General features: G+C 45.0%; 1 pseudogene across 1 annotated transcript in view; it reads right to left on the bottom strand.

Annotated features, from left to right (window-relative positions):
* Positions 1-3,469: 3,469 nt before the first annotated feature.
* Positions 3,470-15,187, bottom strand: part of LOC147372821 (antigen WC1.1-like) — a 47,946-nt pseudogene continuing 36,228 nt past the window's right edge. Inside the window, exons 8-17 of the transcript XR_015164316.1 lie at positions 14,165-14,257; positions 13,752-14,066; positions 10,877-11,191; positions 10,497-10,538; positions 10,098-10,413; positions 9,809-9,841; positions 8,632-8,724; positions 8,313-8,360; positions 7,674-7,813; positions 3,470-3,646 (exon numbers count right to left, since the gene is read on the bottom strand). The product of XR_015164316.1 is annotated as an antigen WC1.1-like (transcript). The remainder of the gene's footprint in view (positions 3,647-7,673; positions 7,814-8,312; positions 8,361-8,631; positions 8,725-9,808; positions 9,842-10,097; positions 10,414-10,496; positions 10,539-10,876; positions 11,192-13,751; positions 14,067-14,164; positions 14,258-15,187) is intronic.

Raw genomic sequence — 15,187 nt, 5'->3', positions numbered from 1 at the left:
TGTAATCTTAAAAAGAATTTCTGTTTGATTCCTTCTCTTTTTCTGCCTCATTGCACAGCTTCAGGGATCTCAGTTCTCTGACCAGGATTGAATCCAGGCACAGCAATGAAAGGATCGAATCCTAACCACTAAACTCCCTGTTTGCTTCCTTTTTAAATGATTTCTGTCTCAAAAAAAAAAAAAAAAAAAACAACTGAATTTATTCTGTGGAGTGACTCAGAGCCCGTGCACAACAAATGCGGAGCCCATGCTCTAGGATCCGCAAACCACAAACAGGAACCTGCATTCTGCAAGCACTGAAGCCTGAGCTCCTAGAGCCTGTGCTCCAAACAAGAGAAGCCACCGCATAGAGAAGCCTGCTGTCCACAAAGAGAAGTAGTGCCTGCTTGCCACAACTAGAGAAAGCCCATGTGCAGCAACAAAGACCCAGTAAAGCCAAAAATTAAAAACAATAACAATAATTATAATAAATAATTTTAAATCGTATTTTGTTCACATATTCTTTACCTGAATTTGATTGTTTATCTGTGTTTTTTAGAGTTCATGAGCTTCTTGGTGGGTATACTTTATTTCTTTCATTGTATGTCATTTATTTAATTACTTCCCAATAGTGAATAGCTGTGTGAGCTGCCCTGGGAGAAGTCCTGGGTATCTTCCCATCCCCAAGCACAGCCTAGAACTATGAAGACTGCAAGCGTGACTGTAGATCTGAGCACTGGACACCATGCAGAGCCATCAGCCAGGGACTGGGTGGGTTCAACTTACAACCAGGCCATCACTCTCAGGTCTTATATTAGTTCAGCAGCCTCTCCACATGTCCACAGTGGAATTGGGGGCAAGGAGGTGGTGTGAAATGTAATACTTGGCCACTCCTACATAACAGCTGTCTCTACCCTGAAGAATCACAGCAGTATCACATTTACATTTTCAGTAGTAACCAGATTAAAGCAATCTTGAAACAGTGTGTTTTCAGAGAAGCCCATTGGCCTGAAATTCTTTATTTAAGTTCTAGATTTAATTCATCAAGAGATGAGAATATCAGAAAACCTGACTTGCTTCCTGAGAAATCTATATGCAGGTCAAGAAGCAACAATTAGAACTGGATGTGGAACAACAGACTGGTCCCAAATCCAGAAAGGAGTATGTCAAGGTTGTATATTGTCACCTTGCTCATTTAACTTATATGCAGAGTACATCATGAGAAATGCTAGACTGGATGAAGCACAAGCTGGAATCAAGATTGCCAGGAGAAATATCACTAACTTCAGATATACAGATGACACCACCCTTATGGCAGAAAGCAAGGAAGAACTAAAGAGCCTTTGATGAAAGTGAAAGAGGAGAGTGAAAAAGTTGGCTTAAAGCTCAACATTCAGAAAACTAAGATCATGGCATCTGGTCCCATCACTTTATGGGAAATAGATGGGGAAACAGTGGCTGACTTTATTTTTGGGGGCTCCCAAATCACTGCAGATGGTGACTGCAGCCATGAAATTAAAAGACGTTTGCTCCTTGGAAGAAAAGCTATGACCAACCTAGATAGCATATTAAAAAGCAGAAATATTGCTTTGCCAACAAAGGTCCGTCTAGTCAAGGCTATGTTTTTTCCAGTAGACATGTATGGATGTGAGACTTGGACTATAAAGAAAGCTGAGCACTGATGTATTAATACTTTTGAAGTATGGTGTTGGAGAAGACTCTTGAGAATCCCTGGACAGCAAGGAGATTCAACCAGCCCATCCTAAAGGAAATCAGTCCTGAGTGTTCTTTGGAAGGACTGATGCTAAAGCTGAAATTCCAATCCTTTGGCCACCTGATGGGAAGAACTGACTCATTGGAAAAGACCCTGATGCTGGGAAAGATTGAAGGTGGGAGGAAAAGGGGACGACAGAGGATGAGGTGGTTGGATGGCATCACTGACTCAATGGACATGAGTTTGAGTAAGCTCTGGGAGTTGGTGATAAACAGGGAAACCTGGCATGCTGCAGTCCACGGGGTCACAAAGAGTCAGACACGACTGAGAGACTGAAGTGAACTGAACTTCCTTTAAGAATTCAGTCATATCAGATTGCTCCATCTACATCTTTGAAACATAAGTAGACAAACGTACTTGATCTTCCCATCTATATCCCTTCTTCTGGATCCCTCTGCCTAGGTCTCCACTTTCTTGCCCTCTTGTCCCACGTGAATACAGGGTATGGGTGAGCAACAATTTGCCATCCATCAGCTAGAGAGAGAGATGAGCTGATATAATTCACTCAGAAGGATAGATAATTGGACAGACAAGAAATGGTAATGTCCTGAAGAAAAAGTACAAAGGTATGGAAAGAATGGATTCATAAGGATTTGATAACTGACTAGACATGGGAGAGAGCAAGGGGGAATCTACATCTGCTTGAGAAATAAACAGATAAAGTAACCTAGGGAATGAGAGATGAAAAAGGGAGAGGTAGTTAGGCAGAGTTAGAGTTTTAATTGGCCTGTGAACACTTAGGCAGGTTAAGGAAAACTGTATCCCTTTTCTCCCAAGAGCAAACTCCAACTTTGAAACTCACATCCAAGTCCGGTGACCAAGAACAGGTTAAAACAGGTGATGTGACATCTCAAGGGGAACATACAGGAATGTTCAGGATTGGGTTTTTTTCATGAGTTTGTGAAATGAAAATATCTCCTGCCATATCAATAAACAAGAAATGTCACAGCCATCAAGGATTTCTGGTCTCCAGTTGTGAATGAGGGCTCCCAAACTGATCCAGGGGATGCTGCCACCCCCCCCCCCGCCACCATGGTGATTGCTGAGGAGCTGGGGAAAGCAAGAAGCAGTCATCTGCCACCCCTTAAGGTGAACAAGGAAACAGGGTTGGTCCCAGATAGCTGAGCTGCATATGGAAGGATTGAATCCAGTGAGTCCAAAGGATTGCATCTTCCCAGAAACAGAACGCTAAATCCCTTAACTTGGTACCTGGTCTTTGATGTTCAGACTGCCTCTCCCTTTGTTACAAACTTGTATATAACCTGACTTCCCTTCCTGCCTGCTTGAAGCAGTTTTCTCAGAGCTACTGAGATGCTGTCTCCAGGGCTTAGAGTCCTAAGCATTCCCACCAAATAAAATAATTCTATCAGGTTCTGACTATATTTTCTGGTCGGCAAATTCATCTTGCTAGGAAGGATAGTGTGAATGTGGACCAAGTTTAGATGCTTTTTCTAAGTAAGAGTGACCTGGAGCATTTGTGATCCCAGGCAAAGTCTCATTAGCCTTTGAAGGAGGTGAGCAAAGTGCACTCATCTGTATTTCCTTTGAGGAAAATGGTGTTTGAGGACCAACCATCTAAACGCATTTGAAATGGAACTTGGTAATTATTAACAAAGCAAAAGAAAAAGTTACTTTAATCAGAATATTTCATTTTGAGCAATTTCCATATAACACCATCACAGGTCAGCCTCTATTGAAATACAAGCAATTAGAATATCTGAGGCATCATCTTGTATTTAATACAACATCATAGGAAAGCCACTGTGGATGTTCCCAGGACACTGAGTTCAACATCATCGTACCCAGGGTCCCCTTTCTCCCCCTGGAGTAGGCACGGGCTCTGTTCTCCTTCCCCAGGATCAGCTTCCTCTCTAGAGATATTTAGAGAAGAGCCTGAAAGAGCAAAGAGAAGCATAATTAGAACGGAGACAAAGGAACTGGACAGTGTGTTGGAAGCTTGTTAAAAAAGTGATGATGACAAAGCATCCCTGGGACCCAGGTGTGGACAGGAGGCTCAGACTATTTCACACCAGTTACAGTGAGGATGGATCCAGGCTGTCCTCTCAGATCCGGTCCATGTGGTCTCTGGGGCCTCAGTTCATATGGAAATTCTGCATCACAGGAGACCTGTGCTCATACAGGAGCTCTGGGAAGATCTGCTTCCAGGCTACACACTAGCAAGGAGATGCCCAGGAACAGTAAGAGCATAACAACAAACTTAAATGTTCTCCTCTCACAGCCGACAGATGTGAAATCACAGTGAGAGGGAGAGTGGACACAGGGAAAGTCTGAGTTCCTCACTCATAAACCAACTCTGCTCTTAGTTGTCTTGATGCATGTTCCCAAATGTCCACAAAGAGTATCACGGGAGCATCCACAGATGGCCCCTCCCAGGGACCACACAGGCCCTCAGATGGATGAATACTCTTTTCCAGAGAAAGAGTGTTTTCTCTTGACAACTGAAATATATGGAGGAAATTAGACCTTAGCTGACCATCAGCTCCGAGTCAATGATCCACCAACATGGCTTAATGTTAAGGCCACCATATACCATAGACTTTGTACATGTCATTGCAACCTTATACACAGACCTCATCTTAAATTATCAGATGACTCACAAATGTCAATACTGCAATACATTTTTTTTTTTACTTTTTTTTTCTAATTTTATTTTATTTTTAAACTTTACATAATTGTATTAGTTTTGCCAAATATCAAAATGAATCCGCCACAGGTATACATGTGTTCCCCATCCCGAACCCTCCTCCCTCCTCCCTCCCCATACCATCCCTCTGGGCCGTCCCAGTGCACTAGCCCCAAGCATCCAGCATCGTGCATCGAACCTGGACTGGCAACTCGTTTCCTACATGATATTTTACATGTTTCATTGCCATTCTCCCAAATCTTCCCACCCTCTCCCTCTCCCACAGAGTCCATAAGACTGTTCTATACATCAGTGTCTCTTTTGCTATCTCGTACACCGGGTTATTGTTACCATCTTTCTAAATACCATATATATGCGTTAGTATACTGTATTTATGTTTTTCCTTCTGGCTTACTTCACTCTGTATAATAGGTTCCAGTTTCATCCACCTCATTAGAATTGATTCAAATGTATTCTTTTTAATGGCTGAGTAATACTCCATTGTGTATATGTACCACAGCTTTCTTATCCATTCATCTGCTGATGGACATCTAGGTTGCTTCCATGTCTTGGCTATTATAAACAGTGCTGCGATGAACATTGGGGTACACGTGTCTCTTTCCCTTCTGGTTTCCTCAGTGTGTATGCCCAGCAGTGGGATTGCTGGATCATAAGGCAGTTCTATTTCCAGTTTTTTAAGGAATCTCCACACTGTTCTCCATAGTGGCTGTACTAGTTTGCATTCCCACCAACAGTGTAAGAGGGTTCCCTTTTCTCCACACCCTCTCCAGCATTTATTATTTGTAGACTTTTGGATCGCAGCCATTCTGACTGGTGTGAAATGGTACCTCATAGCGGTTTTGATTTGCATTTCTCTGATAATGAGTGATGTTGAGCATCTTTTCATGTGTTTGTTAGCCATCTGTATGTCTTCTTTGGAGAAATGTCTATTTAGTTCTTTGGCCCATTTTTTGATTGGGTCGTTTATTTTTCTGGAGTTGAGCTGTAGGAGTTGCTTGTATATTTTTGAGATTAGTTGTTTGTTGGTTGCTTCATTTGCTATTATTTTCTCCCATTCTGAAGGCTGTCTTTTCACCTTGCTAATAGTTTCCTTTGATGTGCAGAAGCTTTTAAGGTTAATTAGGTCCCATTTGTTTATTTTTGCTTTTATTTCCAATATTCTGGGAGGTGGGTCATAGAGGATCCTGCTGTGATGTATGTCGGAGAGTGTTTTGCCTATGTTCTCCTCTAGGAGTTTTATAGTTTCTGGTCTTACGTTGAGATCTTTAATCCATTTTGAGTTTATTTTTGTGTATGGTGTTAGAAAGTGGTCCAGTTTCATTCTTTTACAAGTGGTTGACCAGATTTCCCAGCACCACTTGTTAAAGAGATTGTCTTTAATCCATTGTATATTCTTGCCTCCTTTGTCAAAGATAAGGTGTCCATATGTGCGTGGATTTATCTCTGGGCTTTCTATTTTATTCCATTGATCAATATTTCTGTCTTTGTGCCAGTACCATACTGTCTTGATAACTGTGGCTTTGTAGTAGAGCCTGAAGTCAGGTAGGTTGATTCCTCCAGTTCCATTCTTCTTTTTCAAGATCGCTTTGGCTATTCGAGGTTTTTTGTATTTCCATACAAATTGTGAAATTATTTGTTCTAGCTCTGTGAAGAATACTGTTGGTAGCTTGATAGGGATTGCGTTGAATCTATAAATTGCTTTGGGTAGTATACTCATTTTCACTATATTGATTCTTCCAATCCATGAACATGGTATATTTCTCCATCTATTAGTGTCCTCTTTGATTTCTTTCACCAGTGTTTTATAGTTTTCTAAAAAAGAAAACTACAGACCAATATCACTGATGAACATAGATGCAAAAATCCTTAACAAAATTCTAGCAATCAGAACCCAACAACACATTAAAAAGATCATACACCATGATCAAGTGGGCTTTATCCCAGGGATGCAAGGATTCTTCAATATCCACAAATCAATCAATGTAATACACCACATTAACAAATTGAAAAATAAAAACCATATGATTATCTCAATAGATGCAGAGAAAGCCTTTGACAAAATTCAACATCCATTTATGATAAAAACTCTCCAGAAAGCAGGAATAGAAGGAACATACCTCAACATAATAAAAGCTATATATGACAAACCCACAGCAAACATTATCCTCAATGGTGAAAAGTTGAAAGCATTTCCTCTAAAGTCAGGAACAAGACAAGGGTGCCCACTTTCACCATTACTATTCAACATAGTTTTGGCCACAGCAATCAGAGCAGAAAAAGAAATAAAAGGAATCCAAATTGGAAAAGAAGTAGTAAAACTCTCACTATTTGCAGATGACATGATCCTCTACATAGAAAACCCTAAAGATTCCACCAGAAAACTACTAGAAATAATCAATGACTATAGTAAAGTTGCAGGATATAAAATCAACACACAGAAATCCCTTGCATTCCTATACACTAATAATGAGAAAACAGAAAGAGAAATTAAGGAAACAATTCCATTCACCATTGCAATGGAAAGAATAAAATACTTAGGAATATATCTGCAATACATTTTTAAAACCTCTGTCTTTCACATTCAGGGCAGCACAGAGATGTTATCAAAACACTTGTCTATTTTTGGATTTGGTAAATATGCTCAATTAATCTATAAGCTATCTATTTCTTTTGACTACTACACAATGCTTGTGGGATCTTAGTTCCTTAACCAGGGATTGAACACAGGCCCTAGAAGTGAATGTGTAGAATCCTAACCACTGGATTACCAGAAAAGTCCCTAACCTATAAATTTTAATGTAGGTATATCACAAATAAAATGAAAATTTATGTGGCATTATGGGGACATAAACACCAAAAGTAGAGTGATTCCTCACCCCCAAAGGAGTCTGACAGCATTAAAGATGGCATATGGTTGAGAAGTGAAGTACCAGTTACTCAGTTGTGTCTGACTCTTTGCAACGCTATGAACTGTAGCCCACCAGGCTCCTCTGTCCATTGGATTCTCCAGGCAAGAATACTGGAGTGAGTAGATATTCCCTTCTTCAGGGGCTCTTCCTGACCCAGTGATCAAACCCAGGTCTCCTGCATTGCAGTTAGATTCTTTACCATCTGAGCCATTAGGATGGCTCATCAAATGCATGAGATTACCCATATTTTGAAACTGCAGAGAGGCTGGGCATTGAGGAGGTCAAATTCACCTTTTCCAGGACAAAGACCGAAGATTACAGGGGATCAGATAATCTCCCCACTCACCTGAGACTTCATACCATCTTCCTTCTCTGGGAGCACTTCCTCCTCACTCCCCTGAGAGTCATGAGGAGCCCCAGTCACTGGTACCTCTTCACCATCATCATAATCCTCACCAAGGGCAACAGTCCTCTGATCTGGCACTTCTGAGGGCAGAGCAGGGGTCAGATGAAACCACAATGAGGGGGTCGGTCTGAGAAATACCTAGGATCCTTCTGACCCAGAGTTTCTGAGCTGCTAGAGGCACCAGTCACTCCTTGTTTTAAAAGATTTTTTTTCTCTAAGACCATGTTTCATTTTGATGTGTCCATAAACCAAAACATGATTTTACATACCTTAATATTTCCTGTTTGAAAATATATATTCCGAAGTAACTCTCCTACCATTGAGCGTTACTATTTTGACAAATTGTGCTTTACAGAAATTATTTTTAAAACCAGTGTGTGCCTGTTGTGATTCTGGACATAGAGAGCCGCACCCCAATGTGAGACATCACAGAACAGTCAGAGAAAGGGAAGGACAGACCCATCTGGACACAAGGGATGCCTCTGGTCCATCAAATGAAGACTGTTCCCCTTGCATCTCATCTCTATGAGGGAAACTCTCCTCCCCAAAGCCCAGATGAGGCAGGTCTACCTCTATTACCTGGAGCAGATGTGGAGTCATTGTTGTCCTCACCATCTGACAGGAGGCCTAAAGTGGAGCCAAACATCACACAACACACAGAATGACCCTCCCCACACTCACGGGACCTGTGTTAAGGCTGGGAAGGGACAGACATAGATCCTGCAGTGTAGATGGGGGCTGGGGGCTCATGGGGCTCTGAGAGGCCATCCTGCCACTTTGGAGAGCTGCCTCTATAAGCCTGGGGCACACCCGTGGGGTCTGTGAATGCTGAGAAGATGTTCACAGCCAGTGGAAGGTGACAACCAGAGGTCCCAGGAAGGCAGGCAGAGACACCCACCTGGGCTGCCCAGAAGACCCTCCTTCTGAGTCACAAGGTAATCGAGCTCCTCATACACAGCTTCAGCAAGAGCATCTTCATAGCTGGATAAGGCTGAGAGATCCCCTAGCAGGTCAGAGATGCGGCCCCAGACACCCTGATCCAGCAGACCCACCTTCATCTCCCCTATGCTCACACAGAGGCTGCCTGGACCTCAGCATCATCTCTTACCCTGTGCACCGTGTTGGCACCTTCTCCCCTCATCTGACCTGAATCCACAGCTCAGCCCTGACTCTTTCTGGTCTCACAGGAGAGGCCATGACATATGAGAGTTCACACCCCAGTCCTAAGAACCTCTGTATGTTCAGCCCTTAGAGCTCAGCACAGAGCACGTGGAGCTCTACAGACTCAAAACAGAGACCGGCCCAGGTTCCCCTCCTCACACCTGCCCCATCTCCCGCCTGCACACACTCTCCCTGGTCCCCAGTTCGCCCTGCAGCCCCCCTCTGCGCTCTTCTCTCCATCTGAGCAGCTGAGTCACCAGGATGATGAGGACCAGGAAGAGAAGAGACCCCAGGATGAGGTAGAGGACGCCAGGCAGGGAGAAGATGCCAGGGAGAGGATTTGAGGCTGGTCTGGCCCCCCAGGAAAGCAGGGCAACAGGGTGTGAAGAAGGCCCTGGGCACAGAGAAACTCCCTGTACCAGCATTTCTGGGGGCTCTGGATGATGGTATCCTAGCCTCAGACACAAATATACTAATAGTGACTGGGCTCCTCCAGGTCTCATCCTGAGACAAGTCAACTCCACTCTGGCCAGTGTGGCCCCGATGCAAAGCCGGGGATTGTCAGGGAGCTGCCCTGCCGAGACAGCCTCTGAGGACCTGGCTCATCTCTTCTCCTTGGGCATCAAACAGTCCTGAGACCCGCACCTCACTGCTGAGGAGCAACACTCAGGGGGAGGTAGGAGAATGGGAGAACTTTAGAATCTGCACCACCGGAACTAGACTCTTGGATCCTGGGCCTGAGAAACATGTGGCCCTGGGAACCAAGGCAGGGGTGTTCCCCATCATAATGCCCCAGCTCCTTCCCAACAGCCAGGACTCCATAGGCTCTTTCATCTCCTGAGTTGTCAGAGAGCCCACAGAACAGGTTACCAGAATCTGAGTATTCTCCCCTGTCCATGGATGGACCACAGTACCTGCTGTAGTCGAGGGCAATGTTGTCCTTGCACCTAAAGAGAAAAACAGGAGATTGGGTAAAGGGAATTGGCCAGATCACAAGGTAACCCATTTTTCCCTCCTGAGCCCTGAAATCACCACCTCAGTCTCCATGACATCAGTGTCCAGTCCTCCCAGCTTCACTGTGCTAGATCAGAGCCCTAGCACCCAGACACTCTCTGAACACAAACTCCCCACCACCCATGGTCCAGCCCGCTGTCCCCGTGCTGCCCCAGCTCGCCCAGGGTGGACCCCGAGCCCCTCACTCACCAGAGCACCTCACACCAGCATCCTCCTCGTGCTTGCAGTCGCTCTGCCCCCAGGGCTACACAGCACAGTCCCAGAGGGAAGACTCCCGGCCCCCGCACCGCACCTCGTCCAGCCAGATGCTCCCATTTCCAGGGCCAAATGCTGCAGACCGCATGGCTTCCAGGGCCTGGCCACAGCCCAGCTGCTGACACACCACCTCAGCCTCTGTCAGGCTCCAGGAGTCATCACACACGGTGCCCCCAGGAGCCGCTGTGCCAGACCTCCACCCGCCCTGAGCACTCGCCGTCTCCTCCCCTAAGCCGGAGCTTCTCTCTGTCTGAAAAGGCAGCAGCCCCTCCTGTGACTGCCCTGGTGGGAGGAAGAAGCCCCTGGAAGCCACAGGGGAGGGGGCTGACATACCTGTGCAGGGGACAGCAGTTGGACAGCTCTTTGGTCTTCTCCCTGCACACAACGGGGAAACAGTGGATCAGGGACAGCTGGGGGTGGTCCTGTCCTCACATAAGATTATCTAAGGTCTGACTCAGTGCAAATGACATGTGAAAACACAGGCTCATTATCTACTGGTCTGAGACATTCAGTGCATGTGATCATCAGTTGAAATAACTGTAACTGTTCATCATTTATTGGTCTCCACACTCCACAACAAATATAAACACACACAGACACAGGCACATAGATATTTTGTAGACTCAACTTAAAATCATCACTTAGACTGGAAAGCATAAATCACTCTAACAACATCCGTTGGGGTTGAGACAGACACAGAAACAGTAAGTCACCTGCACACGAGATATAGGCTTCTTCCTTTGGAGAGCAGGAACTGTATTTCCAAGGGTCAGAAGGACACTGCCAGAGAGAGGTGTCAGTTTTCTGACACTGGATTCCATCTACCCACCAGGGTCTAGAACCTTCTCTAAGGGCAACAAAAGTGTCGAGGGTTCCACTGTCCCCACAGCCAAGCTGTCTGCAGATCATAGACACAGTGATGTCATATATGGGGTTATGGCAGACACTGCCCCAGGTCCCGTTGTAGGAAACTTCCAGCCACCCAGCACACTGCTGGTCCTTGCTCACCATCCTGAGGGACAGGAACTCTAAGATTGAAAGAGAGGAGACAGGACACAGTGAGCACTCCGCTCAGGGCTCTGGGTCTTCCTGTCTCCCAGAAACTATGACCATACATCCCTGACCCAACTGCGGAGATGCCCACTAGTTGACAAGACTATTGACAGGGTAACAGGCAGGAAGGCCAGAGGTCTCCAAAAGAGGAAATAGCCTGCAAGTATCAGACATTTTTATCTCTCTTAAGCAGCAGGAGGAAACAAACTAGTGATATTTTTTCCATCTCTATACAAATTTAAAAGGGGGTTTCTCTTAAAATACTGTATTGCCATAAGGACACCTGGTTTTGCCTGAAGTTCTCAAACCTAGAGATAACCAATGCCTTTTTCTTATGGAAATGTTTTTCTTAAGCTTGCAGATGACACCACCCTTATGGCAGACAGTGAAGAGGAACTAAAAAGCCTCTTGATGAAAGTGAAAGTGGAGAGTGAAAAAGTTGGCTTAAAGCTCAACATTCAGAAAATGAAGGTCATGGCATCTGGTCCCATCACTTCATGGGAAATAGATGGGGAAACAGTGGAAACAGTATCAGACTTTATTTTTGGGGGGCTCCAAAATCACTACAGATTGTGACTGCAGCCATGAAATTAAAAGACACTTACTCCTTGGAAGGAAAGTTATGACCAACCTAGATAGCATATTCAAAAGCAGAGACATTACTTTGCTAACAAGGGTCCATCTACTCAAGGCTATGGTTTTTCCTGTGGTCATGTATGGATGTGAGAGTTGGACTGTGAAGAAGGCTGAGTGCCAAAGAATTGATGCTTTTGAACTGTGGTGTTGGAGAAGACCTTTGAAAGTCCCTTGGACTGCAAGGAGATCCAACCAGTCCATTCTGAAGATCAGCCCTGGGATTTCTTTGGAAGGAATGATGCTGAAGCTGAAACTCCAATACTTTGGCCACCTCATGTGAAGAGTTGACTCACTGGAAAAGACTCTGATGCTGGGAGGGATTGGGGGCAAGAGGAGAAGGGGACAACAGAAGATGAGATGGCTGGATGGCATCACTGACTCGATGGACGTGAGTCTCAGTGAACTCTGGGAGTTGGTGATGGACAGGGAGGCCTGGCGTGCTGCGATTAATGGGGTCACAAAGAGTCGGACATGACTGAGCAACTGAACTGAACTGATGCTAATATACTATGCATTTACCCCAAGCTCCGTCTTCAAGTTGGTTCCGCCTCTTGGCTCAGAACCTACTTGACAAACCAGTACGTTATACTCAGGTATTGTTCCCCTAATCTATGTAAATGAAACTATTTGTATGGTGGTCTGCCCTTCTTCAAGATTCAAGTTAATCATTTTATGGCCCAGGATAAGCCATTTGGTGCCAAGATTATCCCAAAATGCATCTTATGGGTGAGGGGCCTGGTGCCATTCTGAATTTTAAGACATTCCTTTCTTTCTTTAACAGACTGCTAGTGACTATATAACATCCAGCCGAAGACTAGCAGAGGGGTACTATTTCTGCCCCCTTCTGATGCCTATGTCAGAAGCTTTCTCTATCTCCTTTATACTTTAATAAAACTTTATTACACAAAAGCTCTGAATGACCAAGCCTCGTCTCTGGCCCCAGATTGAATTCTCCTCCAGGGGCCAAGAATCCCAGCATCTTTGCATGATTCAACAACAACCTTTCACTATCATTGCTTCACTTCTACCTGACTTTGTCCATTTGTGTCTGTCTTTCTATTTCTACCACGATGATGTAGTGGATACAAACAGAGAAAGACCTACCAGGGCACCTGTGGGATGGAGAACTGACTCCTGCCTCCTGAAAACAAACTCTTAAAATGGTTTGTGAATGGAATGTGATGTGGGTATTTGGGGAGGAATGCAAAATAACGGAGCCACAAATGTCCACATACCAATCCTTAGTACCTGTGAATATGTACCTGACCTAGCAAAAGGAACTTTACAGATGTAACAAACTTAAGGACCTTGGGATGTTTAGACCCCAGTTTAAACACCTCCTTAGCCGCACTATCCTAGAAATGGACAACCCTTCCCAGTTCCAGTCAGAGGGAAATGTAAGTGAGGAAGAATGGTCAGAAGAAGCGCTGTTGTTGAAGAAGTAAGACCCAAGCCAAGGAATGAGACCACACAGAAACCAGGAAAGGCTGGGAAAGGGGTCCTCCAGGAAGAACACAGCCCTGTGGACACTGGGATGTTGGCCCACAGAGATCCTCATCAGACTCCTAGCATACAGAACTGAACAGAGTAAGTCTGTACTTTCATTACATCATCCACAGGATCTCCAGACTGTCCTACCACAGTAGGGAGAGCCCTGCTTTAACGTGGAAACTGTCAGAAACGGCTCTGCCAGGAAACACTGCTGAGAAAAAAGGACCACAGTCTCAGCTGCCGCAGGAGGAAGTGAAAGCACCTCGTCTTCACGTCTGCTGGAAACACAGGCCCCATGGGAGGAAGCTTCCTTCTCTAGTCCTTTCAGCATCTCTCCTTCAGGACTCAGATCCCCGTCCTCCAGAGCCCCACCGCTCCCCCAAAGTGTGGACAGTGTGAAGTGCTGACCTCAGCAGATGACCCCCGCGTCTTCCTTGTGTCTGCAGTCATGCCGCCCCCAGCCCTGGGAAGGACACCTCCACACATGGGACTCCTTTCCTGTGCACTTCAGGTCGTCCAGCCAGATGGGCCCTGATTCTGCCCCAAAGTGAGCAGACCTCGTGGCATTGAGGGCTTGTCCACAGCCCAGCTGCCTACATACCACGCGGGCATCGTCCAGGTCCCAGCCGTCATCAGAGATGGTGCCCCAGGAGGCCTGGTCAAGGATCTCCACTCTCCCGGCACAGTGACCACCCCCATCAACCAGGCGGAGCTGTCTGCTGTCTGAGGAGAGAGAAATGGGAAAATGGGGTGGTGACGGGGGGTGAGGGGAGTGAGGGGACAGTGGGTAAGAAGGGTCTTCTGTCCTGTGGGACCCTCACCTGAGCAGTAGGGGGCGCTCTCCTCTGAGGCTTCAGAGCCTGCTGGTTCGGACACAGAGTCATTGCACTGGGGAAGCACCTGGGTCTGGTTTCCTGCAGAGACACCAATGATCAGAGGGCTGGGAGGGTTAACGTAAAGAAAACTAAATTAAGGTTAAAAAATGACCTAGCAGTGGAGCCTGAAATGAAAGCTATGGCATATCAGTAAAGTTATCATAACTTTAGTATCCACTTTCTCTATGGAGAATTCTGCTTCTGACAGTGCCATAATTTGGGTTTAAGCCAAGTGTTGCACTAAGAATGAGTTGAATAAGGTGTGTTACTCCTAAATCTATCCCTAAGTAGAAGCAGCAAAACAAAATCCTTTCTGAAGAATTTCTACAATTTTTCATCTTCAATGTCTATCATTTAAACAAATACAAAAAGAGATTTCTCGGAAACTCAAGAGGCAAAAGGAAACATCGGAAAGAATATCCCAGGGTATCCAGCTATTAGAGTTACCAGACAGAGAATTTATTTGATTTTGTTAATTTATTATTTTTATTACTGGAAGATAATTGCTTTACAATGTTGTGTTAGTTTCTGCTGTACAACAATGTGAATCAGCCAAAAGTATACATATATACCCACCCCCTGAAGCCTCCCTCCCTCCCCATCCACCATCCCACCCTTTTAGGTCATCACAGAGCATCTAGCTGAGCTCCCTGTGCTATACAGCAGCTTCCTGCTACCATCTGTTTCACATGTGACAGTGTATACATGTCAGTGCTACTCTCTCAATTCATCCTGCCCTATCCTAACCACTGCAGTGTGTTCCCATCTGTTCTCTAGGTCTTCATCTCTATTTCTGCCCTGAAAATAGGTTCACCTGTACCCTTTTTCTAGATTCCATTGACAGAGAATTTAAACAGCCATGATTAAAATGCTCATAAAATTAACTCACAAGATATGTATCTTGGCAAGGAAATGATTACAAAAACAAAAATTCTAGAGATAAAAAACTTAATAGCTGGAATTAAGAAC

This window comes from Bos grunniens, chromosome 5, assembly GCF_055505025.1.
Source record: "Bos grunniens cultivar Pamir isolate PY7600 chromosome 5, Bosgru_T2T1.0, whole genome shotgun sequence".
NCBI lineage: Eukaryota > Metazoa > Chordata > Mammalia > Artiodactyla > Bovidae > Bos > Bos grunniens.
This window is presented reverse-complemented; position numbering and strand designations above follow the sequence as displayed.